The sequence below is a fragment of the Aegilops tauschii genome, chromosome 5, assembly GCF_002575655.3.
Source record: "Aegilops tauschii subsp. strangulata cultivar AL8/78 chromosome 5, Aet v6.0, whole genome shotgun sequence".
Classification (NCBI taxonomy): Eukaryota; Viridiplantae; Streptophyta; class Magnoliopsida; order Poales; family Poaceae; genus Aegilops; species Aegilops tauschii.
This window is the reverse complement of record NC_053039.3, coordinates 351,900,837-351,926,065: the sequence shown is the minus strand read 5'-3', so window position 1 is coordinate 351,926,065 and position 25,229 is coordinate 351,900,837.

The following is a 25,229-nucleotide window of genomic DNA, read 5'->3' as shown; positions in this document are numbered from 1 at the left end:
AAAGCCCGCGATACATCAAGATCGTGATATCTCAAGAACACAAGAGAGAGAGAGAGAGAGATTAAACACATAGCTACTGGTACAAACCCTCAGCCCCGAGGGTGGACTACTCCCTCCTCATCATGGTGGCTGCCGGGATGATGAAGATGGCCACCTGTGATGATTTCCCCCTCCGACAGGGTGCCGGAAGGGGGTCTAGATTGGATCTCGTAGATACAGAGGCCTTGCTGCGGTGGAACTTCCGATCTAGGGCTACCCCCGAGGGTTTTGGAATATTTGGCAATTCATAGAGCAAAGAGGGGGTGCGGGAGGCCACCGAGGTGGGCACAACCCACCTCGGCGCGCCTGGGCCCCCAGGCGCGCCCTGGTGGGTTGTGCCCCCCTCGGGTCACCCCCAGGTGCTTCTCTAGCCCACTAGATGTCTTCTGGTCCATAAAAATTCACAAAAAAGTTCCGCGGTGTTTGGACTCCGTTTGATATTGATTTCCTACGATGTAAAAAACAAGCAAAAAACAACAACTGGCACTGGGCACTGGGTCAATAGGTTAGTCCCAAAAAATGATATAAAGTTGCTATAAAATGATTGTAAAACATCCAAGAATGATAATATAACAGCATGAATACTTCATAAATTATAGATACGTTGGAGACAAATCAACCACCAACGTCTTATTTTGATTCTACGGTATTGTGGGACGAAGCGGCACGGACCAACCTTACATGTCCACGTACATGAGACTGGTTCCACCGACTGATGCAACTTGTTTTGCATAAGGTGGCTGGCGGGTGTTTGTTTCTCTCACTTTAGTTGAATCAAATTTGACTACGGCTGGTCCTTGCAGAAGGTTAAAACAACAAACTTGATAATAATCATTGTGGTTTTGCGTAGGTAAGAACGGTTCTTGCTAGTTACCCATAGCAGCCACGTAAAACTTTTAACAACAAAGTAGAAGACGTCTAACTTGTTTTTGCAGGGTATGTTGTGATGTGATATGGTCAAGACGTGATGTGATATACGTTGTTGTATGAGATGATCATGTTTTGTAATATCAACAATTGGCAGGAGCCTTAGGGTTGTCTTTTAATTATCGTACGGCCTGCGTGTCAATCATTAAGCGCCATGTAATTGCTTTACTTTATCGCTATGCGTTAGCAATAGTTGGCGAGACGACCCCAACGTAAAGATGGAGATCAAGGTGTCGCGCCGGTGATGACGGAGATCATGACGTTACTTTGGAGATGGAGATCAAAAGCACAAGATGATGATGGCCATATCATGTCACATATTTTGATTGCATGTGATATTTATCCTTTATGCATCTTATTTTGCTTAGAACGATGATAACATTATGAGATGATCTCTTCACTTAATTTCAAGATAAAAGTGTTCTCCCCGAGTATGCACCGTTGCTAAAGTTCGTTGTTTCGAAGCACCTCGTGATGATTGGTGAAATAGACTCTACGTTCACATACAACGGGTGTAAACCAGTTTTGCACAAGTAGAATACTTGGGTTAAACTTGACGAGTCTAGCATGTACAAACATGGTCTCGGAACACTGGAGATCGAAAGGTCGAACATGAGTCATATAGTATATATGATCATCATGAAGATGTTCACCATTGAAGACTGCTCCATCTCATGTGATAATCGGACATTGTTTAGTTGATTTGGATCATGTATCACTTAGATAACTTGAGGGATGTATTTAAGTGGGAGTTAATTAGTAATTTGATTAATTGAACTTAATTTATCATGAACTTAGTCCTGATAGTCTTTGCAAATCTATGCTGTAGATAAATGGCCCGCGCTACTGTTCTGTTGAATTTTAATGCGTTCCTAGAGACAGCTAAGATGAAAGATGATGGTAGCAATTACACGGATTGGATCCGTAACTTGAGGATTATCCCCATTGCTACACAGAAGAATTATGTCCTTGATGCACCACTAGGTGACAGATCTGCTGCAGGAGCTGCTGCAGATGTTGTGAATGTCTGGCAAGCTCGATCTGATGACTACTCGATAGTTTAGTGTGCCATGCTTTACGGCTTGTAACCGGGACTTCAAAAGCGTTTTGAACGCCACAGAGCATATGAGATGTTCCAAGAGCTGAAATTGATATTTCAAGCTAATGCCCGGGTTGAGAGATATGAAGTCTCCAACAAGTTCTTTAGCTGTAAGATGGAGGAGAACAGTTATGTTAGTGAACACATACTCAAAATGTCTGGGTATCATAACCACTTGACTCGGCTGGGAATTTAGCTCCCAGATGAGTGTGTTATTGATAGAGTTCTTCAATCATTTCCACCAAGCTACAAAGGCTTCATGATGAACTATAATATGCAAGGAATGACGAAAACGATTTCTGAGCTCTTTGCGGTGCTCAAATCGGCGAAGGTAGAAATCAAGAAAGAGCATCAAGTGTTGATGGTTAACAAGACCACCAGTTTCAAGAAAAAGGGCAAGGGAAAGAAAGGGAACTTCAAGAAGAACATCAAGCAAGTTGTCGCTCCCGTGAAGGAACGCAAAGCTGGACCCAAGCCTGAGACTGAGTGCTTCTACTGCAAGGGTAATGGTCACTAGAAGCGGAACTACCCCAAATATTTGGCGGATAAGAAGGATGGCAAAGTGAACAAAGGTATATTTGATATACATGTTATTGATGTGTTCCTTGCTAGTGCTTGTAGTAGCGCCTGGGTATTTTATACTGGTTTGGTTGTTGATATTTGTAACTCTGAAGAGGAGCTGCGAAATAAACGAAGATTGGCTAAGGACGAGGTAACGATGCGCGTCGGAAATGGTTTCAAGGTTGATGTGATCGCCGTTGGCACGCTACCTCTACATCTACCTTCGGGATTAGTTTTAGACCTTAGTAATTGTTATTTGGTGCCAGCGTTGAGCATGAACATTATATCTGGATCTTGTTTATTGCGAGACGATTATTCATTTAAGTCAGAGAATAATGGTTGTTCTATTTATATGGGTAACATCTTTTATGGTCATGCACCCGTAGTGAATGGTCTATTCTTGTTGAATCTCGATCGTAGTGATACACATATTCATAACATTGATGCCAAAAGATGCAAAATTGATAATGTTAGTGCAACATACTTATGGCACTGCCGTTTAGGTCATATTGGTGTAAAGCGCATGAAGAAACTCCATGCGGATGGACTTTTGGAATCACTTGATTATGAATCATTTGATACTTGTGAACCATGCCTCATGGGAAAGATCACTAAAACTCCGGTCTCCGGAACAATGGGGCGAGCTAATGACTTATTGGAAATAATACATACCAATGTATGTGGTCCGATGAGTGTTGAAGCACGCGGCGGGTATCGTTATTTTCTCACCTTCACAGATGATTTGAGTAGGTCTGGGTATACCTACTTGATGAAACACAAGTCTGAAACGTTTGAAAAGTTCAAATAATTTCAGAGTGAAGTGGAGAATCATCGTAACAAGAAAATAAAGTTTCTACGATCTGATCGTGGAGGCGAATATTTGAGTTACGAGTTTGGCCTTCATTTAAAACAATGTGGAATAGTTTCACAACTCATGCCACCTAGAACACCACAATGTAATTATTGGGGATATTACCACTGGGCGTAAACCGGCCAGGAGAGGCCGAGTTAACCCCATAAGTAGTTCATGTGTATCTGAAGTCCATGAAGACAGACGGTGACGCTTTATGAAGGCCCAGGGCCCAAAGCCGGTTTAAGGCCCATAGACATAAACCGGCATTGATATGTAAACTTGTGTTGTAAGATAGAAGTAGCAGAGACCGAGCCGGACACGATTATGAGCCGGCCTCGGAATTCTGTAAACCGACGGGCGTCAACCCATGTATATAAGGGGACGACCCGGCGGCGGTTCAAGGACGACAGACAACAACTCGAGACTCAGGCAAAGCGTATTCGCTCCCTGGTCATCGAAACCCCAGCAATTCCATCACAACTAGACGTAGGCTTTACCTTCATCATAAGGGGCCGAACTAGTATAAAATTCTCTTGCGTCCCTCGTCCGCTTTAACCCCTTTAAGTTAACCCGTAGCGATGGCTCCACGACTAAGTCCTTTCTCTAGGACATCTGCCGTGACAAAACCACGACAGTTGGCGCCCATCGTGGGGCTATCGCACGATGGTTTCAAGTTCTTGGAGGGCAACTTCGAAGGACTCAAGGGTTACGCTGTGGGCCGGATGACCAAGAGTCGTCGCGGCAAGCTCTACATCGATGATGCAGGCTGGGGCCCCGAGGCCGGCTCAATCGAGTACGGGTACCGGGTCCCCTTTGGTGGCATACACGTTTTCATTGGCAAGATCGGCGAACCGGGCCCTGAGCTGGACATCTGCACCGACCTCGTCGAAACGGCTCAGCGTGCGAGATCTGCCCGGGTCAAGCCTGTCATGAAGCGTGCCTTCGTGGGAGTTATCCATGAAGAGGAATCTGAGGATAGATCGGAATCTGGTGGTGAGACCGTCGTTTATTCCGGCGATGAGTCATCGACCGGAGAGACCGAGTCGTTATATCAGTTACAAGATGGCCGGATTGGGGGCTGTTCCGATGGCGACAGTATTCCGGACCCCTTTGATTTGCCAAACCGGGTTGCGATCTTCATGGCCGGTACGCAACCGGCGCTCCACTCTTCGACCGCAGCGGTGATGATTTCCGGATCAACAGCGGCCGGGGCAGGAGGCCCTGTGCGACCGCCAGCTCAGGTTCTATCTGATTTGTTTGACGCGTTGGCAACAGTGATGGCGGAGGTTAACCCGGCGGATCAGGATGCACACAATGCGGAAATTGCGAAAGTGAAAGATCAGATCACCCAGGCCAAAGCCGACTTAGCAGCTGAGGATACCAGGATGGCCGCGGAGCGGGCCGCTTTGGATGCACAAGCTTACCGGATTATGCTGGATCAGAGTGCGTCGAACGAAGTCCTGAAGAGGAGGTGCAGATCTCGCCTGCCGCCGGTTTATGAAGCTAGAAATCTCTTTAACACCCCAGGAGCAGGGACCAGTAATCCGCCGATGGTAAACCGGGCGGAGGCACCTGGAGCAGGGGCACCGGTTCAGCCACGTTTGGTGGATCCGCCTCGTCAGAACAACATTATAACACCGCATGTCCCCACGCCACCGGGTCATTACTCTAACCCGATGGACAACATTGTCGCTGCCGCTTCACGGCTGGCAGCCATCCCGATCGAAGGCGATTCTCCGGCGGCGGTCGAGACGCGTCGGGTTAAGGAGCTTCTTCAGACAGCCTTGGTTCAACAGGAGGCTTATTCATATAGCCGCGATCGGATTCATTCCACTCCCCATCCAAGCCAGAGTTACAGCAGGCGTATGGATGAACCGGCAGTGTCAAGCAATGCGCGGAACCGTGATCCTCCCTGTGGCAATAACCCGGCGGGTGGTGCTAGTGATGCTCAGGAGGTGGTGGACCGGGCTCGGCCACGCAGAGAAGCCGAGTTAGCGGCGCAGCATGAAGCCCGTCAGCTTACTCCGGTTTGTCCAACCACATCGGTGGAACCAGGGTTACCTCTAGTTCTTTGGGAGTGCCGTGTCTCATCCCGGCGTTGCGCAATGTGCGCCTGCCCAAGGATTTCAAGGGCCCGCACAAGGTGCCGAATTACACCGCCGATTTATCCCCTGAAACATGGGTCGAAAGCTATGAGATGGCCATGGAGATGCTGGATGTGGATGATGCGGCGTGTGCGAAATACTTCACCATGATGCTAGAAGGGACGGCCCGCACTTGGCTAAAGAGCTTACCGGCTAATTCTATCAGGTCATGGGCCGAGTTGAGAGCCCGGTTTATTCAGAATTTCAAGGATACATGCAAGCAGTCCATGTCAATTGTGGACTTAGCTGCCTGTATCCAGGAGGAAGGAGAGTCAACAACCCATTGGGTGCGCCGGGTCTCGGAGATTTTGCAGTCATCGGACCGCATCAACGCTGACACCATAGTTTTAACATTGGGGGGCAATTGCCGGTTTGAACCCCTGAAGTTGAAGTTGTGACGGCTCAAACGTCATTGTAATGACATGGGAACCCTCATGGCTGCACTGGTGAAGTATGCCGACTCTGATAGTACCAAGGATCCCGAGTCTGGCGATGATAAGACAGGGAAGGGAAAAAAGAGCGGCAATGCCAAGGGGCAGCACCACAACCCGGCGGGTCATGGAAACAGCGGCAAGCGTAAGGCGGACCACGGTTTAGACTTTGTGGCTAATACTAATACACATGACAAGGGCCAGCGGCGTAAGGGTAAACCGCCCCAGCGCGGTGGAGGGCCAAGTCCTAATCCGGACCGTTTGCCTTATCTGTTGAACCAGCCCTGTTCGAAGCATGGGACGAAGGAGATCCCGTCCACGCACCTCTGGAAAGATTGTTACATCATGCAAGAGTTCAAAAATTCCGATTCTTTCCGGTATGATCATGGACCAGGAGGCGGTTCGGGCCCCGGGTCTCATGGGCCGGGTTATGGTGGAGGAAATTCCGGTTCAGGCTTCCACGGCAATCAGGGTGGACATAACAATCAAAGTAATCAGGGTAACCAAGGTGGCTATAATCATCAGGGCAATCAGCAGCAGCAGTCGGGTTACCAGAGCAACCCGAAGCAGTTGAATAGCGGACAGTATCATGTCTTCACCACTATCTTGCACAAGCGCGATCAGAACCTTCATAAAAGGGCGGTGAATGCCGTTGAACCGGCGGTGCCCCGTTATTTGCGCTGGTCCGAGCAGCCGATTGTGTGGAGTAGAGAAGATCATCCACCCCGGGTTGACAATCCGGGTCATCTGGCTCTGGTGGTGGCACCTCAGGTGGGAGGTTATAAGTTCACTAAGGTACTCATGGATGGAGGGAGTAGTATCAATATCCTTTATTATGAAACTTTCCGTCGCATGGGGTTAACAGATAAAAATCTTAAACCGTCCAATATGGTGTTCCATGGTGTGGTGCCTGGTAAGTCGGCATATCCTGTTGGTAAGATAGCTCTAGAGGTGGCTTTTGGAGATGAGCATGACTCGAGATCAGAAACCTTGACCTTTGAAGTGGTGAACATCAGAAGCCCGTATCATGCCCTATTTGGACGGCCAGCTTATGCTAAGTTTATGGCACGACCTTGTTATGTCTATCTGCAGCTCAAGATGCCAGGTCACAAGGGAACTATAACCGTGCATGGGAGCCGCAAGATTGCTCTGGAGTGTGAACAAGGTGATGCGGCTTATGCTGAGTCGTTTTGTGCGACAGAAGATTTGAAGTTTTACAAGGACAATGTTGATCCGGCAGATATGACTTCGTTGAAGAAACCAACTACAGAGCATGATCCGGCCCTAAAGTTTAAATCTGCTGATGAGACTAAGCTTGTTGATTTCGTGCCTGGCGATTCGTCCAAGCAGTTTAGTGTCAGCACTAACTTGGATCCGGAATAGGAAAGCGCGCTCATCGAGTTCATCCGTGAGAATCGGGACATCTTTGCATGGAAGCCTTCTGACATGCCAAGTGTACCGAGAGAACTCGCTGAGCACACTCTCAATGTTGATCCCAAGTATAAATCGGTCAAGCAGTTTCTCCGCCGTTTCAATGAAGAAAGATGCAAAGCTATTGGAGAAGAAGTAGCCAGGCTCTTGGCGGCTGGATTTATCGTTGAAGTATTCCATCCCGAGTGGTTGGCTAATCCGGTGCCGGTCCTTAAAAAGAACGGCACTTGGCGTATGTGTGTGGACTACACAGACCTTAACAAAGCTTGTCCAGCAGATCCTTTTACCCTCCCTCGTATTGATCAAATTATTGATGCCGCGGGTTGCGAGCATTTGAGCTTTTTGGATGCATATTCTGGTTATCATCAGATCAAAATGGCAGTTAAGGACCAGGAGAAGACAGCCTTCATAACTCCCTTTGGAGCCTTCTGCTATGTGTCCATGCCCTTTGGGCTCAAGAGTGCCCAGGCGACTTATCAACGGTGTGTGCAGAATTGTCTTCATAAACAGATCGGCCGCAATGTTCACGCCTATGTGAATGATATTGTGGTGAAATCAAGGAAGAAGGAGACATTGATTGATGACTTGAAGGAAACCTTTGATAACCTGCGGGTTTACAAAATGATGCTTAATCCGGCCAAGTGCGTCTTTGGTGTACCTGCAGGAAAGCTCTTGGGTTTTTTGGTGTCTAACCGGGGTATTGAAGCTAATCCGGAAAAGATCAAGGCCATCACCTCCTTGGACAAACCGAAGTGTATCAATGATGTTCAACGCCTGGCAGGACGGATTGCCGCGTTGAGCCGGTTTATCAGTTGCCTTGGCGAGAAGACCATTCCTTTGTATCAGATGCTGAAGAAAACGGATAACTTTGTTTGGAGTGACGCCGCTAATGAAGCATTTGAGGACTTAAAGCGTCAGCTGGCTAATCCGCCGGTTCTCGCTGCTCCGGTTGACAAAGAGCCATTGTTGCTATATGTGGCAGCTAACGCCCGGGCTGTTAGTGTGGCTATTGTGGTGGAGCGCAAGGAGGCCGGAAAGGAATATCCGGTTCAACGGCCGGTCTACTATATCAGTGAGGTACTTATTGAGTCCAAGCAGAGGTACCCGCATTGGCAAAAGTTGGTGTATGGGGTTTTTATGGCAAGCCGGAAGCTTAAGCAGTATTTCCAAGGTCATCCCATCACGGTGGTCAGCTCTGCTCCGTTGGGAGATATAATCCAGAACAGGGAAGCAACTGGCCGGATTGCTAAGCGGGCTATAGAGCTCGGGCCTCACGGGTTGAAATACATACCCCGAACGGCGATCAAATCTCAGGCACTTGTGGATTTCATCAATGATTGGACAGAATTACAAGCGCCAGAGGAGAAGCCGGATCATCCTTATTGGACTATTCATTTTGATGGGTCCAGGCAATTGGAGGGCTCGGGGGATGGAGTCGTATTAACTTCCCCACGAGGTGATAAGTTTTGTTATGTTCTCCGTTTAATGTTCCCTTGCACTAACAATGCAGCTGAATATGAGGCTTTACTCCATGGTCTTCGGATGACTAAGGAGATGACCTAAGCCGAGTTAAGTGCTTCGGTGACTCGGATCTGGTGGCTCAACAAGTGTCCGACACTTGGGATTCCAATGACCCACTAATGGCAGCATATCGTCGTGAGGTGGATATTGTTGCAGGTCACTTTAAAGGTTATCAGGTGGATCATGTGGACCGGCGGAAGAATGAAGCGGCGAACGCTTTAAGCCGCCGGGTTCCCAACGTAAACCAGTTCCACCTAATGTCTTCCTGGATGTTTTGCATAATCCGTCTGTCAAGCTCCCTGGTGAAAAGGACTTGGCTGTTCCTGATCCGGAGGCTCAGTTGGTGGCGGCTCTTCATGTTATCCCAGATTGGACGGTTCCATATCTGGCGTATATGAACCGGGGCGAGTTACCAGAGGATGAAACTTTGGCCAAGTAGATAATCCGGCGGTTCAAGTCCATGACTATTATCAATGGAGAGTTACATCATTGCAGTGTGACAGGGGCGTTTCAACGCTGTGTGTCTCCTGAGGAAGGCCGTGAAATTTTGCGTGAGATCCACGAAGGAGATTGTGGTCACCACGCCGGTTCAAAATCTTTGGTGGCCAAGGCATTTCGTCACGGTTTCTATGTTGACAGCTCATGCTGATGCCGAGGACTTGGTCAAAAGATGTGATGGCTGTCAGAAATTCTCAAGGCGCGCTCATGTACCGGCTCAAGAATTGAGGATGATTCCAATCACCTGGCCGTTTGCAACTTGGGGCCTAGATATGGTTGGGCCTTTCAAGAGATCCAAGGACAACAAGACCCACCTTTTGGTGGCGGTTGATAAGTTCACGAAGTGGGTGGAGGCAGAGCCAGTTAGTAAGTGTGATGCAGCTACAACGGTTAAATTCATCAAAAAGGTTATCTTCCAGTTTGGCTTTCCACACAGCATTATAACAGACAATGGTACCAATCTGTCAAGGGTGCCATGAAGGAGTTCTGTCAACGTGAGCACATCCGGCTTGACATGTCATCAGTGGCTCACCCCTAGTCCAATGGTCAAGCAGAGAGGGCCAATCAAGAGATCTTGAGAGGCATCAAACCCCGGCTTATGGTTCCTTTGCAACGGACGCCGGGTTGTTGGGTTGAGGAGTTACCTTCTGTGTTATGGAGCATCAATACCACACCCAACAGATCGACAGGATACACACCGTTCTTCATGGTTTATGGAGCGGAAGCAGTTCTTCCTAGTGACATCCGTCATGACTCACCTCGTGTAGCGGCATATGTTGAAGCTAACAATGAGAAGGCACGGCAAGAATCTCTTGACCTGTTAGATGAGGAGCGTGACATGGCGGTAGCCCGTTTGGCGATTTATCAGCAAGATCTGCGTCGTTATCATAGCCGCCGGGTTAGAACCAGAACCTTTCAAGAAGGCGATTTGGTGCTTCGACTCATCCAGGATCAGACGGACATGCACAAGCTATCCCCCCCTTGGGAAGGACCCTTTGTGGTCAGCAAGAATCTACACAACGGGTCATACTATCTAATCGATGTTCGAGAGCGCAAAGACTCACGTAAATCAGAGGAGGAGACCAACCGGCCGTGGAATATTGCTCATCTTTGGCCTTACTATACTTGAGCCATAGGCTCTGCTTATGTACATATTATGACAATGTGTATATTATGATCAATATAATAAACCGGAACCTCAGCTAAAGCGGGGTATCTGTTGATTTTCTTACATCATGTGTGGTTACATGGAGCTTCTGTTTATAAAGCGGCGTCCGGTTTACCCCTTGATTCAGCTTTTCAAAGCTTTATATTACATCACTTGGGGGCTTAGTCGTATCCGAACCATAGCTACACCTCTTGATCGGCGCAATGCCACATCATCACTTGGGGGCTTGGTCGTATCCGAACCATAGCTACACCTCTTGATCGGCGCAATGCCACAACATCACTTGGGGGCTTGGTCGTATCCGAACCATAGCTACACCTCTTGATCAGCGCAATGCCACAACATCACTTGGGGGCTTGGTCGTATCCGAACCACAGTAACACCTCTTGATCGGCTCAAAGCCACATCAATCCGGGGCCAAAGAGAGTGTTGTAAAACAACAGCTCAAACATAGGCACCCACTGAGCACAACTCACAATGTTGCTTGGGGATTCTTTGCTGTCGAAATGAACTAAGAATCTACACTTGTAACAGGCTATCAAGCCATGGCTTGGAAGCCTAGTGTATACACCTAAAACCCCGGGTTAACCTGCCTATTTAAGTAAGTCACTCCGCCCAGGTAAACCTGGTATGACCCTTCGAACTTTGACAAGTTACTCTAAAATGAAGACCCTGAACTTGTCAAGTTAAAACGATGATTGGTTAAGGATTGAGGACCATCTTAAAAGGCTTTGCAAAAATGGTTTAACTCAGTAGCCTGGCAGCCCATGAAAAGCCTCGAATTTGGGGCCTGGCAGCCCGTGAAAAGCCACGACTACAACGGTTTTATTTGCCTTTTGCTAAGTTTTTCTTTCTTTTGATAAGATTTGTGATGTTCTCAAACCGGTGTTTATCAACCCGGTTAGGCAGTCAACTACAAGTTGTTAGTACATGATCAAGTTATAATCCGAGACTATCAACCCAGTCTGGTTTTGACTCAAAGTCACCAGTATAGAATAAACCGGTGTTTACCATAACCCGGAACAGTTTTATTGTCAACCAATATCATATAACAGGAGTTACTTATACTCCAGATTAGGGTTATGACCCTCACTACAAAGTTGGTCAGCCAACATTATGCCTAAAGGTCACAGGTATCATATATTTCCATATTTGGTTATCTTTACAACCTTGGTTATAAACCTTGATCATATATATGTATTTGGGTATCATGACCCGCCCGGTGGTAAACCGCCAGGGCGCTTTAAGCTTCTTATCTGCAGGAACAGCTTGAATGAATGGCTATGGAGTATGAACATCATATCTTAAGCATGTCGGATTAAGCAAGCATCAGTCGCAGATAAATATGCACGAAGGCATAACAGACCAAGTGTTTTAACTAGCCTATTACAAGGCGTTTCAGTGCCCAAAAGGATAATGGTTTTCTCAAATACGTGTTGCAGCATGTAGAAGGCTAAACTGGCCTCCGGATTATGATTGATCACCAGCTTGCCTTGACGGTTGCGGATCATCTTGCACCGGTTCATCCTCTTCGTCTCTACCCAGCGGTTGGAAGTCAATAGTTGTCCAGTCGATTCCAATTAACGCTTGGAACACAACTTCGTCGCTTATAAGGGTGGACGGTTCAATATCAGGGGCATAAGTGTGCTTACAGATTGGAGGGATTAGATTTTGCGCTTCCGGAATTGATGCAGCAACCCGTCTGTTCTTGTCATCATAACTTGCCTGATAGTAGAGAGATCAGCTTCTTCAGCCAATTGACAAGCCAGTGGACGTACTTCCCGGTTTATGCCGCGGAGATCCTCCTGGCCAAATTCTAATCCGCCTTCTTTTAAGCTTGGGAAGCCTTTAGCCACATCCACCGGATCAAGATCAGGCACGCACGCCTTTGCCCGGGTTAGAGCGATCAGAGCTCCGGCCCTTGCCGCAGCTTTCTTTAGTTCTTCAACCCGGGCAGGCAGCATGGATAGCCTTTATAAGGTGTCCTTGATCAATGTTGGAGGAGGTATATTGTGTGAAGCGGTGCAGATGATCCGCTGCGCACCGGTATACATCTGCTCTATCAGAGTATAGGCCGCTTTCAATTTCTTCTGTACGTCAGAGCCCAGATGGCTAATACGAGTTCCTGCATCATTATAAACGTCAGTAAACCAGCAACACATGGGAAGATATGTTGAAAGTATAAAGCAAGGATGTTTTACCGAACACAACAGCAGTAATGGCATGAATCTGCCGCTTTACGCCGGTCAGTTCATCAACCACCGGTTTAAGAGCAGCTTCTGCTTTTTCAGCCCTTTTTATCAAAGCGGATTTTTCAGTCTCCCAAACCGCCCGCTCTTTGTTGAAGCCCTCTTTCAGTTTCTCCATAGCGCCTAGAGCGCAGGACAATTCTTCCTTCGCTTTGGAGGTTTCAGCTTGTTGGGACTTGAGGTTCTCTTGCAGATCAGCGGTTTGGCTTTCCTTCTTGCTCAGTTCAGCCTACAAAGAGACAGATATATAATAAGTTGACAGTACATATTTGAAGTACCAAGTACATAACAAGTTATGCCCTTAGTACTTGGGGGCTAATGCATATTTGCTCTTTCTCAGAAATTTTTACAAGTCCCAAGCACAATACAAGTATTAAGCTTGGCACTTGGGGGCTAATGTGTATTTGCTCATAAAATGCTGATATGGGAATTCTTCTACAAAGTCCCGGTTCATCTTTATAAAGTTAAACCGGCCCTTGGGGGCTACATCAGTGAAGTTAAGATGCATTGTTGCAAACAGGAAATTGTTACTAAGTCCCGGTTTAAATTGGTATCTTAAACCGTCACTTGAGGGCTACCGGAGTTGATAAGCTGCAATTAAATAAGAGGGAAACACTTATGACGTTACCTCATATCGCTCCTTCATCATATTTACCAAACCGGCTTCATAGTCACGGCTGGTGTACAGACGGTTCAGGAAGCCAGATTGAAGGTCTTGAACATTCAGATGGGCATAATTTGAGAAATCGGCGTTCCATTTGCCTTTGCCATTTGCAGAGAGCTCATCTTTGGCAGTATGCTTTGACAAAGCGACAGGATTGCCCGGAGCAGTATGGCCAGTGCCAGTAATCATAATGTCATCATCTTTGTCATCAGCAGCCGTTACTGGGGTTGGCGGTTTGTCAGTATTTTTAACTGGACTTGCCGATTTATTGTCAGTTCGGACAGGGCTGGTTGGCTGGTCAGCATGGCTTATAGTGTCAACTTCTGCCTGCTCAGCAATGAAGTCATGATCTTGAGGCGGTGGGTCATTCAGTATGGCATCAATGTTGGTCTCTTCAGGATCTGGAGTTTTCTCCCGTTCAACAACCACGTCTTCATCAGCCGGTTTATTCAACCAAGCTTTCTTGCTGGGTCTGGGCTTGGCGCTGAGAAAAATAAACATGAGGATCAGTACATTATATCAAAATAGCAACATCAAGGATAACAACAAGTGTATAGCTCACCCAAGAACCGTTTTGAGGGGTGGAAGTTTTGTGGCCGACGACTCGCCAGAAGATGAGTGAGAAGTACCCTGATAATTTGAATCAGACGGGTTAAGAGGCTGGCGGAAACAACTTGCTTTGGGGCATGAAGTATCAATGGGATAAGAGACCTCTGACCGGCGTTTCCGAACCGGACTGTTCGGTAAACCGGCGGAGGTAACTACCTGGCCGCTGTGCCGGGTTGTGTGGCGAGCCTCGTGCTGCTGTGTCTTCAAAATAAAGTTTGGGTTCAAGTAAGCAAGGGGGTGAGAAAATTTTACTTTCTGGTTTGCTTGACGGATTTTTCATGTTGGCAGAAGATCTGAATCGGAGGAAAGAATGGTTACCTCTACATCATCAGCATGACTGCCTTCAGCGTCGTCCTGATAATAATCATTGTCAATGAGATGTACGAAAAATGAACCAAGGGAGTCAAGTTCTACCTCTGATTCCGGATTACCCACATCGTCATCAGATGGTAGCTCGGAGGATGTAGTGGTCCTTTTCTTGGCAGTTTTTTGATAACCTTGGTCTTAGGACGAACTGGCTTGACCGGTTTATCTTGCGGCTTGACCGGTTTGTCTTGTGGTGGTTTCTTGTTCTAGAATGGATCATCACCCTGTCAGAAAATAATCACACTTTCAGAGAATATTTGGACAAAAGCAACTTCAGATAAAAAGATTATATGATTCTTACAGTTGGCGGTTTGTTGAAAGCGCAGAAAGGGAGTAGTCCGGTTTGGGCATAGACAACCTCCGGTTCGTTCAAAATTTTCTTTACAGCCTCAGTGACTTCTGCATCTGTAAGCTGAATGTCAATGTGCCGTTGAGCATCCTTCAAACTCCCCGTATACTCACACATCAAACCGGAGCGCCGGCTTAAGGGCAGAATACTCCAGCTTATCCAGCAACGAGCAAGATCAACTCCTGTCAAACCGTTCGCCATGAAGGCTCTAAGCTTTGATAATTGGGGAGCATAGTTGGCCCTTTCTTTTGCCGTCAACCTCTGAGGAAAAGGATGTGTGTTGCTAAGACGTTCAGGGCGGTAACCCGGCAGGGGGTTTTCATCAGGTGGAGATGTATCCATGCAATAAAACCAAGTCTGGTTCCACTCTTTGGGGTGACTGTGGAGTTTGGGATGAGGGAAGGTGACTTCCTCCCTTTTTTGAACCGCTATTCCGCCCAGTTCCGTATTGGGTCCATCCGAGAACTCTGTGCGATGGTTTAAGTGAAAGAAATCCCTAAACAGTTCGATTGTAGGTTCCTCTTGCAGATAAACCTCACAGAAGACTTGGAAGTGGCAGATGTTGGTCACGGAATTGGGACCGATGTCTTGAGGGCGCGGCTGAAAATTGGCTAGTACATCTCGGAAATTTTTTGAACCGGGAGGGCTAAAACCTCATCCGAGATGATCAACAAACATGACTACCTCTCCGTCCTTGGTTGTAGGAGGACTTTCCGGGCCAGGGACCCTCCAGTGGATGACATCTTTTTTGCTAAAGCGCCCGTTTTAACAAGATTGTTTAGCTGCTCTTCGGTTACTCGAGAGGGAGCCCAATTGCATTCATAGACTTGCTTGGCCATGGCAATGGAAATCTGAAACATGATTATTGTCGGTTTAAGATTTACAGTGGACAAATATACAACAGTATAAGGATACAAGCATATTGATAAACCAGATTTGGTTATTCGTAAACCAGAGTCTGACAATGGAAACAGTATAATGATGAATGCATTGGCAGTTCAACAGGGGACTAATGGTATCTACCGGGTTATCATTTTATCTGTGAAGTTAGACCGCCTAATTTGGCATTAAAGGTATAAGTATAAAGATGTATAAGTGAAGGGAAAAACAAGTTTCACAGTTTGGCATGAGAATTTCAGATCTGCCGTGCGTTGGATAATCAAAATATACTCTGGTCTAATATCAAGCGCTCAAAAAGTTCAGTGAGTTCAGATGAGTTGGATATCAAGCAGGTGCCTTAACAAGAAGAAAGGAGTCTAAACTATAAAATGCGCTGAAAATAGTCAGATCTAACCGGCCATTGGTGCTACCGAAGGAAGAACAGCTTCAAGCTATGAAGAACACCGAACCCTAATGGCGGATCTAGGGCGAGAAGAAGAGGGACTTACTGGTGCAGGAGGAAGCAGCGGAGGATCACCGCTTTTCTCTGATACGATCAGGTTGATGCAGCGGCCTTTGTCGAAGCAGAGGCGAAGGACGACGGTGGCGGCAGAGCTGGAGGGTCGGTCGGCGCGAGGAAGACGACGACGCGAAGAGGCACGAGGGGAAAATGGAAAGACCCCCTGGCCCTATTTATAAGGGTAGAAAGATAAGTGTCAGGCGCGAAAATTGAGGAGCCTAAATTTTGGATATGAGGCGGAGCTGTCGCCTCGATTGTCGGAGGCTCATTAATGAAGGTGGATTATACACAGTTTTAAATAACAGGTGACGTCACGGCGGTTTACCATGATCCTAGAAGATGATGTCACGGCGGTTCACAAGATCATGTGAAGATGTTGAAGAAGAAATTTTCTTAAGTATTGAGGATTGACATGAACCAGTTCAAATCAATCTGGGGCCTAATGTTGGGGATATTACCACTGGGCGTAAACCGGCTAGGAGAGGCCGGGTTAACCCCATAAGTAGTTCATGTGTATCTGAAGTCCATGAAGACAGACGATGACGCTTTATGAAGGCCCAGGGCCCAAAGCTGGTTTAAGGCCCGTAGACATAAACCGGCATTGATATGTAAACTTGTGTTGTAAGATAGAAGTAGCAGAGACCGAGTTGGACACGATTATGAGCCGGCCTCGGGATTCTGTAAACCGACGGGCGTCAACCCATGTATATAAGGGGACGACCCGGTGGCGGTTCAAGGACGACAGACAACAACTCGAGACTCAGGCAAAGCGTATTCGCTCCCTGGTCATCGAAACCCCAGCAATTCCATCACAACTAGACGTAGGCTTTTACCTTCATCGTAAGGGGCCGAACTAGTATAAAATTCTCTTGCGTCCCTTGTCCGCTTTAACCCCTTTAAGTTAACCCGTAGCGACGGCTCCACGACTAAGTCCTTTCTCTAGGACATCTGCCGTGACAAAACCACGACAGTAATGGTGTAACGCCCACGATGCGGCTATATCTCCCACGTGTCGAGGCACGACTTAGAGGCATAACCGCATTGTGGTTTTGTTGCAAGAAGGGTCATCTTCACACAATCCCATGTAATGAACAAGAATGGGATAAAGAGTTGGCTTACAATCGCCACTTCACACAATACATGAATAAATCATACATCAATCAGAGATACACACATAGGTCCGACTATAGAACCAAACGAAAAGAAGACAACCCAACTGCTAGATCCCCGATCGTCCCAACTGGGCTCCACTACTGATCAACATGATAAGAAACAACACAACGAACAAGATCTTCATCGAGCTCCCACTTGAGCTCGGTTGCGTCACCTGCACTGGCATCGTCGGCACCTGCAACTATTTTGGAAGTATCTGTGAGTCACGAGGACTCAGCAATCTCACACCCGCGAGATCAAAACTATTTAAGCTTATAGGAAAGGATGGGGTAATGGGGTGGAGTTGCAGCAAGCACTAGCATATATGGTGGCTAACATACGCAAATGAGAGCGAGAAGAGAAGCAAAGGAACGGGCGTGAACTAGCAATGATCAAGAAGTGATCCTGAACTCCTACTTACGTCAAACATAACCCAGAAACCGTGTTCACTTCCCGGACTCCGCCGAGAAGAGACCATCACGGCTACGCACGCGGTTGATGCGTTTTAATTCAGGTCAAGTGTCAAGTTCTCTACAACCGGACATTAACAAATTCCCATCTGCCACATAACCGCGGGCACGGCTCTCGAAAGTTTATACCCTGCAGGGGTGTCCCAACTTAGCCCATTATAAGCTCTCACGGTCAACGAAGGATATTCCTTCTCCCGGGAAGACCCGATCAATCTCGGAATCCCGGTTACAAGACATTTCGACAATGGTAAAACAAAACCAACAAAGCCGCCCGGATGTGGCGACAAATCCCAATAGGAGATGCACATATCTCGTTCTCAGGGCACACCGGATGAACACTACGTACAACTAAAACCAGACCTCGAGTTTCCCCGAGGTGGCGCTGCAAGTGGCTCTAGTTTGGACCAGCACTCAGAGGAACACTGGCCCGGGGGTTTAAAATAAAGATGACCCTTGAGTCTGCAGAACCCAAGGGAAAAAGGCTTAGGTAGGCAAATGGTAAAACCAAGGTTGGGCCTTGCTGGAGGAGTTTTATTCAAAGCGAACTGTCAAGGGGGTCCCATAAATCACCCAACCGCGTAAGGAACGCAAAATCAAGGAACATAACACCGGTATGACGGAAACTAGGGGCGGCAAGAGTGGAACAAAACACCAGGCATAAGGCCGAGCCTTCCACCCTTTACCAAGTATATAGATGCATTAATTAAATAAGAGATATTTTGATATCCCAACATAAACATAATCCAACATGGAGCAATCTTAATCTTCTCCTGCAACTAGCAACGCTATAAAAGGGGCTGAGCAAAAGCGGTAACATAGCCAAACAACGGTTTGCTAGGACGGGTGAAAAGGTTAGAGGCTGACATGGCAGTTTGGGAGGCATGATATAGCAAGTGGTAGGAAACGCGGCATAGCAATAGAGCGAACGACTAGCAAGCAAAGATAGAAGTGATTTCGAGGGTATGGTCATCTTGCCTGAGATCCCGCAAGGAAGAAGAACGAGTTCATGAAGAAGACAAACGGATGTAGACGAACGAATCCTCACAACTCCGGAACGAAACCGAAGCTAACGAGAGAAGCAACCCGGAAAGAAACAAACAACATAGTAAACAACCACCACATAAACATGGCATGATGCAAAAACAAATATGATGCATGTCTGGTTTAATGAGGCATGGCATGGCAAAGTGCACAAACGAAACTACAAGTTAAGTGGAGCTCAATATGCAACGAGTTGCATATTGACGAAACACCACATCAATTATTTAGTTCTCTCTCGGTTATGTACCCAACAATATTAAATGTTGATTAACATGGCAAGGGGTGAAGCATAATTAAACGACCTATCTAGGCAAGTTTAAATGAGGCCGGAAATAACAAACGACATTTCCGATAAATCCTCATGGCATATAGCAATTTAAATGCAAACACAATTTTAAACATTTAAATGCTGTTATCATGGTGCGAATGACATATGCAAGTTTAAGCAATTTTATAAAACATGGACAAGAGCATGTTATGGAGCATTTGGTCACCATGGCGGAAGGAAGGGGTGCCACGGCAACGATCCGAAAATGGTGCCACGGCAACATATCGGTTCCGGTAGCTCACGGAGATACCGGCGCAAGGAGAATTGTGCGGATGTGTGAAACACGCAAGAGAATGGTGGGGTGCTCCCGGTTACCGGGTTCCCACGGTACGGCGGCATGGCAAGGAAACGAGTGACAGCGTGCGACGAACAAGTCGGGCACGGTGCAAACGCAAGCAACTCAAACAACACATGCTTTCGTTCCACGGACGTCGTTCTCGGCGGTTATACCTTCGAAGCGTGCATTCGGGGCAGAACGCGTTAGAAGTGGAAGTAGTTGTTCACGTGTCGTAGGGGTAGTAGTTGTACACGGATCTTGTCGGATCCACGGCGACGGAAGTTGTACACTTGACGGTCTTCGGCGACGGTAGTGGTACATCTTGTAGTGGAACTTGGGCGTAGTGGTACACGGCGACGGTAGTGGTACACGTTTTCGTAGATGTCCGGGGTCGTCGGTGGAGGTACTTGTCGCATCGCCGAGCGTAGTCGACCTCAGCATATCCGAAGGGGTACTTGTGGTCAACACGGCCTCTAGTGTACTTGTCGGTCCAGCAAGCGGAAGCAATTCGGGGCGGTCACGGGCTCAGCAACAAGTCTTGGCGTCCCAAAACTTCAGGAGCGGAGGTACACACAGGCAACAACAACAACAACGCTGGGGTCTCGGTCATGGCCATGGCAGGAGACAACGGTGGCATAGCCGGCTTGGTGTGTTTGAAGTGGACAGCTCGGGGCAACAGGATGAGCAGCGACAGCTATGCAAGCGGGTCCCCAAGCAAACAGAGGCAAGAAGAGGACCAGGGACGCGACAACTCGTTGGACAAGGCATCGGGCAGCAGCAATGGCGCCCTTGGCGGCCGCCGGTGATGGAGTCAAGCAAGGAAGGGGTCGCGTCCAGAGGAGAGGAAGGAGGCCGGGAGGCGGCGGGTCCGGGCGAGGGGAACCCGTTCCCGGCGTTGGAGGCCTTGAGTAGAGGTCTGGTGGTCGATGCCGTGCACGAGGCGAGGTCGAGGACGGTCGCGGGTTGAGGGTGCTGCAGGCGGGAGCGGCTGGAGAAGGTGGTGGAGTCACACGGCTTGACGGAAGCAGGGGCGGCGGAGCTCGCGCATCGGGCGGCGTCACTGGACGAGGAGGAGGCTGCGGCCTCGCGATTTTCGGCGGCGGGGCACCGGGCAGCATGCAGGACCACGGCGAGGACGCGAGGGAGAGGGGCGGCGCAAGGCGGCGGTGCTCGTTGGTGCTGGTCGCCGGAGCAAGCGGCGGCGAGGAGGTGGTCGGGTGTGGGGGTCTCACGGTGGAGGCGGCGAGGGGATCGGGCGCAGGGAGCTCCTCTCCCTGGCTCGATGCGAGCGTGTGAGTGGCGGCGCTAGCAGGGGAACGAGGGAGAGGGGGGTCGAGCGAGAAGGTGGATAAGAGGAGACCGGGCAGGCCTCTTGGGCTGGCAAGGTCAGGCCGCAGGTGGCCTTAAGCGGGCTTCGGCTATGCACTGCTCCCCTCTCTCTTGATATTCTCCTAACAGAAAAATAGAGAGAGACCAAAAAGAATCAAGAGAAGAGGCCATGGAGAAGAATACAATGGTGGGATATTTTTGTAAGGCTTTATGGAATGTTTCCAACCCAACAAAAGTGGTTCCAGCAAAATAGGCGAAGTTAAACCCAAAATTATTTAACTTGCGCGAAAGGAGTTTGAATGGAGTCTAGGATTTAGGAGTGTCCAGAAATGTTGAGACTTTAGGAGGAGCCTCGATAAATGGAGAAAGAAATATGGAGAAAGTTTGGAGAACAAACATGAAGCAAAAGGCATGAGAATTAAATTGCAAGTGTGTTATGGTGATTCCAAAGTTAATGGAATATTTTTAATATAGCTCCCTAATATTGGGAGGATATGTTCTAAAGAGAAGTCTCCCTTCCCTCGATTTAAATAGATCGAAGATCCATGCAATTTATTTAGTTGAGTTTTATGCAAAGATTAATGACATGATGGCATGATGACATGATGCAATGCAAAAATAAAAGAGCAAGCGCCAAAAGAAACACACGGAGATCACAAAAATATGGAAGTCTTCTGAAGCGTCGGTCTCAGGGCGTTACAAATGGTGTGTCCCAACGTCGTAACCGTACTTTATTAGATATGGTGCGTTCTATGATGTCTCTTACCGATTTACCACTATCATTTTGGGGTTATGCATTAGAGATAGCCGCATTCACATTAAGGCACCGTCTAAATCCGTTGAGACGACACTGTATGAACTGTGGTTTGGCAAGAAACCTAAGCTGTCGTTTCTTAAAGTTTGGGGATGCGACGCTTATGTCAAAAGGCTTCTGCCTGATAAGCTCGAACCCAAAGTGGAGAAGTGCGTCTTCATAGGATACCTGAAAGAAACTATTGGGTATACCTTCTACCACAGATCCTAAGGCAAAATCTTTGTTGCTAAGAATGGGTCCTTTCTAGAGAAGGAGTTTCTCTCGAAAGAAGTGAGTGGGAGGAAAGTAGAACTTGATGAGGTAGTTCTACCTTCTCTCGAGTTAGAAAGTAGTACATCAGAGAAAACTGTTCCCGTGATGCCTACATCTACTAGAGAGGAAGCAAATGATGATGATCATGAAACTTCAGATCAAGTTACTACTCGACCTCGTAGGACGACCAGAACACGCTCCGCATTAGAGTGGTACGGTAATCCTGTCCTGGAAGTCATGTTGTTGGATAACGGTGAACCTACGAACTATGAAGAAGCTATGATAGGACCAGATTCCGACAAATGGCTTGAGGCCATAAAATCTGAGATAGATCCATGTATGAGAACAAAGTGTGGACTTTGGTGGATTTGCCCAATGATTGGCAAGCCATTGAGAATAAATGGATCTTTAAGAGGAAGATGGACGCTGATGGTAATATCACTGTCTACAAAGCTCGACTTGTCACAAAAGGTTTCCGACAAGTTCAAGGGGTTGACTATGATGGGACTTTCTCACCCGTAGCGATGCTTAAGTCTGTCCGAATCATGTTAGCAATTGCTGCATTTTATGATTATGAAATTTGGAAAATGGACGTCAAAACTGCATTCCTTTACGGGTTTATTAAAGAAGAGTTGTATATGATGCAACTAGAAGGTTTTGTCGATCCTAAAGGTGCTAACAAAGTGTGCAAGCTCCAGCGATCCATCTATGGACTGGTGCAAGCATCTCGGAGTTGGAATAAATGCTTTGATGAGGTGATCAAAGCATTTGCTTTTATACAGACTTATGGTGAAGCATGTATTTACGAGAAAGTGAGTGGGAGCTCTGTAGCATTTCTAATATTATATGTGGATGACATATTGCTGATTGGAAATGATATAGAATTTCTGGATAGCATAAAAGGATATTTGAATAAGAATTTTTCAATGAAAGACCTCGGTGAAGCTGCTTACATATTGGGCATCAAGATCTATAGGGATATATCGAGACGCTTAATAGGACTTTCACAAAGAACATACGTTGTCAAAGTTGTGAAGAAGTTCAAAATGGACCAGTCAACGAAAGGGTTATTGCCTGTGTTGCAAGGTGTGAAATTGAGTAAGACTCAAAGCCCGACCACGACAGAAGATAGAGAGAGAATGAAAGTCATTCCCTATGCCCCAGCCATAGGCTATAATATATGCCATGCTGTGTACCAGACCTGATGTGTGCCTTGCCATAAGTTTGGCAGGGAGGTACCAAAGTAATGCAGGAGTGGATCACTGGACAGCGGTCAATAATATTCTGAAGTACCTAAAAAGGACCAAGGATATGTTTCTCGTTTATGGAGGTGACGAAGAGCTCATCGTAAAGGGTTACGTCGATGCTAGCTTCGACACAGATCCGGATGACTCTAAGTCACAAACTGGATACGTGTTTATATTAAATGATGAAGCTGTCAGTTGGTGCTGTTCTAAGTAGAGCGTCGTGGCGGGATCTACGCGTGAAGCGGGGTACATAGCTGCTTCAGAAGCAGCGCATGAAGGATCTGGATGAAGGAGTTCATATCCAATCTAGGGGTAATACCCAGTGCATCGGGTCCAATGACAATCTTTTGTGACAACACTGGAGCAATTGCCTTAGTGAAGGAATTCAAGTTTCACAAGAGAACCACACACATCAAGCGACGCTTCAACTCCATTCGCGAATATGTCGAGGATGGAGACATAGAAATTTGTAAAGTGCATACGGATCTGAATGTAGCAGACCCGTTGACTAAGCCTCTTCCACGAGCAAAACATGATCAACACCAAGACTCCATCGGTGTTAGATTCATTGCAATGTAATCTAGATTATTGACTCTAGTGCAAGTGGGAGACTGATGGAAATATGCCCTAGAGGCAATAATAGAGTTATTATTATTATATTTTCTTATTCATGATAAAGGTTTATTAGTCATGCTAGAATTGTATTGACCGGAAACTTAAATACATGTGTGGATACATAAACAAATACCGTGTCCCTAGTGAGCCTCTACTTGACTAGCTCGTTGATCAAAAGATGGTTAAGGTTTCGTAACCATAGACATGAGTTGTCATTTGATAACGGGATCACATCATTAGGAGAATGATGTGATGGACAAGACCCAACCGTTAGCATAGCATATGATCGTTCAGTTTATGCTTTCTTAATGTCAAATACATGTTCCTTCGACCATGAGATCATGCAACTCCCGGACTCCGGAGGAATGCCTTGTGTGCCATCAAACGTCACAACGTAATTGGGTGATCATAAAGGTGCTCTACAGGTATCTCCGAAGGTGTCTGTTGAGTTGGCATGGATCGAGACTGGGATTTGTCACTCTATATGACGGAGAGGCATCTCTGGGCCCTCTCAGTAATACAACATCACAAGAAGCTTGCAAGGAAAGTGACTAAGGAGTTAGTTACAAGATGATGTATTACAGAACGAGTAAAGAGACTTGCCGGTAATGAGATTGAACTAGGTATGGACATACCGACGGTCGAATCTCAGGCAAGTAACATACCGACAGACAAAGAGAACTGCGTATGTTGTCATAAAGGTTCGACTGATAAAGATCTTCGTAGAATATGTAGGAACCAATATGGGCATCCAGGTCCCGCTACTGGCTATTGACCGGAGAAGCGTCTCAGTCATGTCTACATTATTCTCGAACCCGTAGGGTCCGCACGCTTAACGGTCGTTGATGATATAGTATTATATGAGTTATGTATGTTGGTGACCGAATGTTGTTCGGAGTCCCGGATGAGATCGCGAACATGACGAGGAGCTCCAGAATGGTCCGAAGGTAAAGATTGATAAATAGGATGATATTGTTAGGCCAAAGGGTAAGGCCCACGGGGCTTTAGGTCGGCGCAAAAGGAAGTTTTGTGGAGGTCACGGACTAGACGCCAGGGACCCTGCATTGGCCCTGGGCCAGTCACCGAGGCCCATGGCATCTGGGCCAGACGCCGAGGACTGTGGCTTCTGGTCCTGGAGTCTGAGAAGGACTCTTGCCTTGCGGGCTAAACCGACTTTGAGGAGGCTATTTCTCCAAGAAACGACCCCAGTGCTCAACATAGAAATAAAGGGGCAGGGCTAGCACCCGGAATAGATCAAGATTCACCAAGTCGTGTGCCGGCAACCCACCCCCTCTAGTTTATCCCCCATCATAGTTTCCGTTGTGCTTGGCGAAGCCCTGCGGAGATTGTCTATAATTTTTTATTGTTCCATGTTGTTATATTATCATTCTTGGAT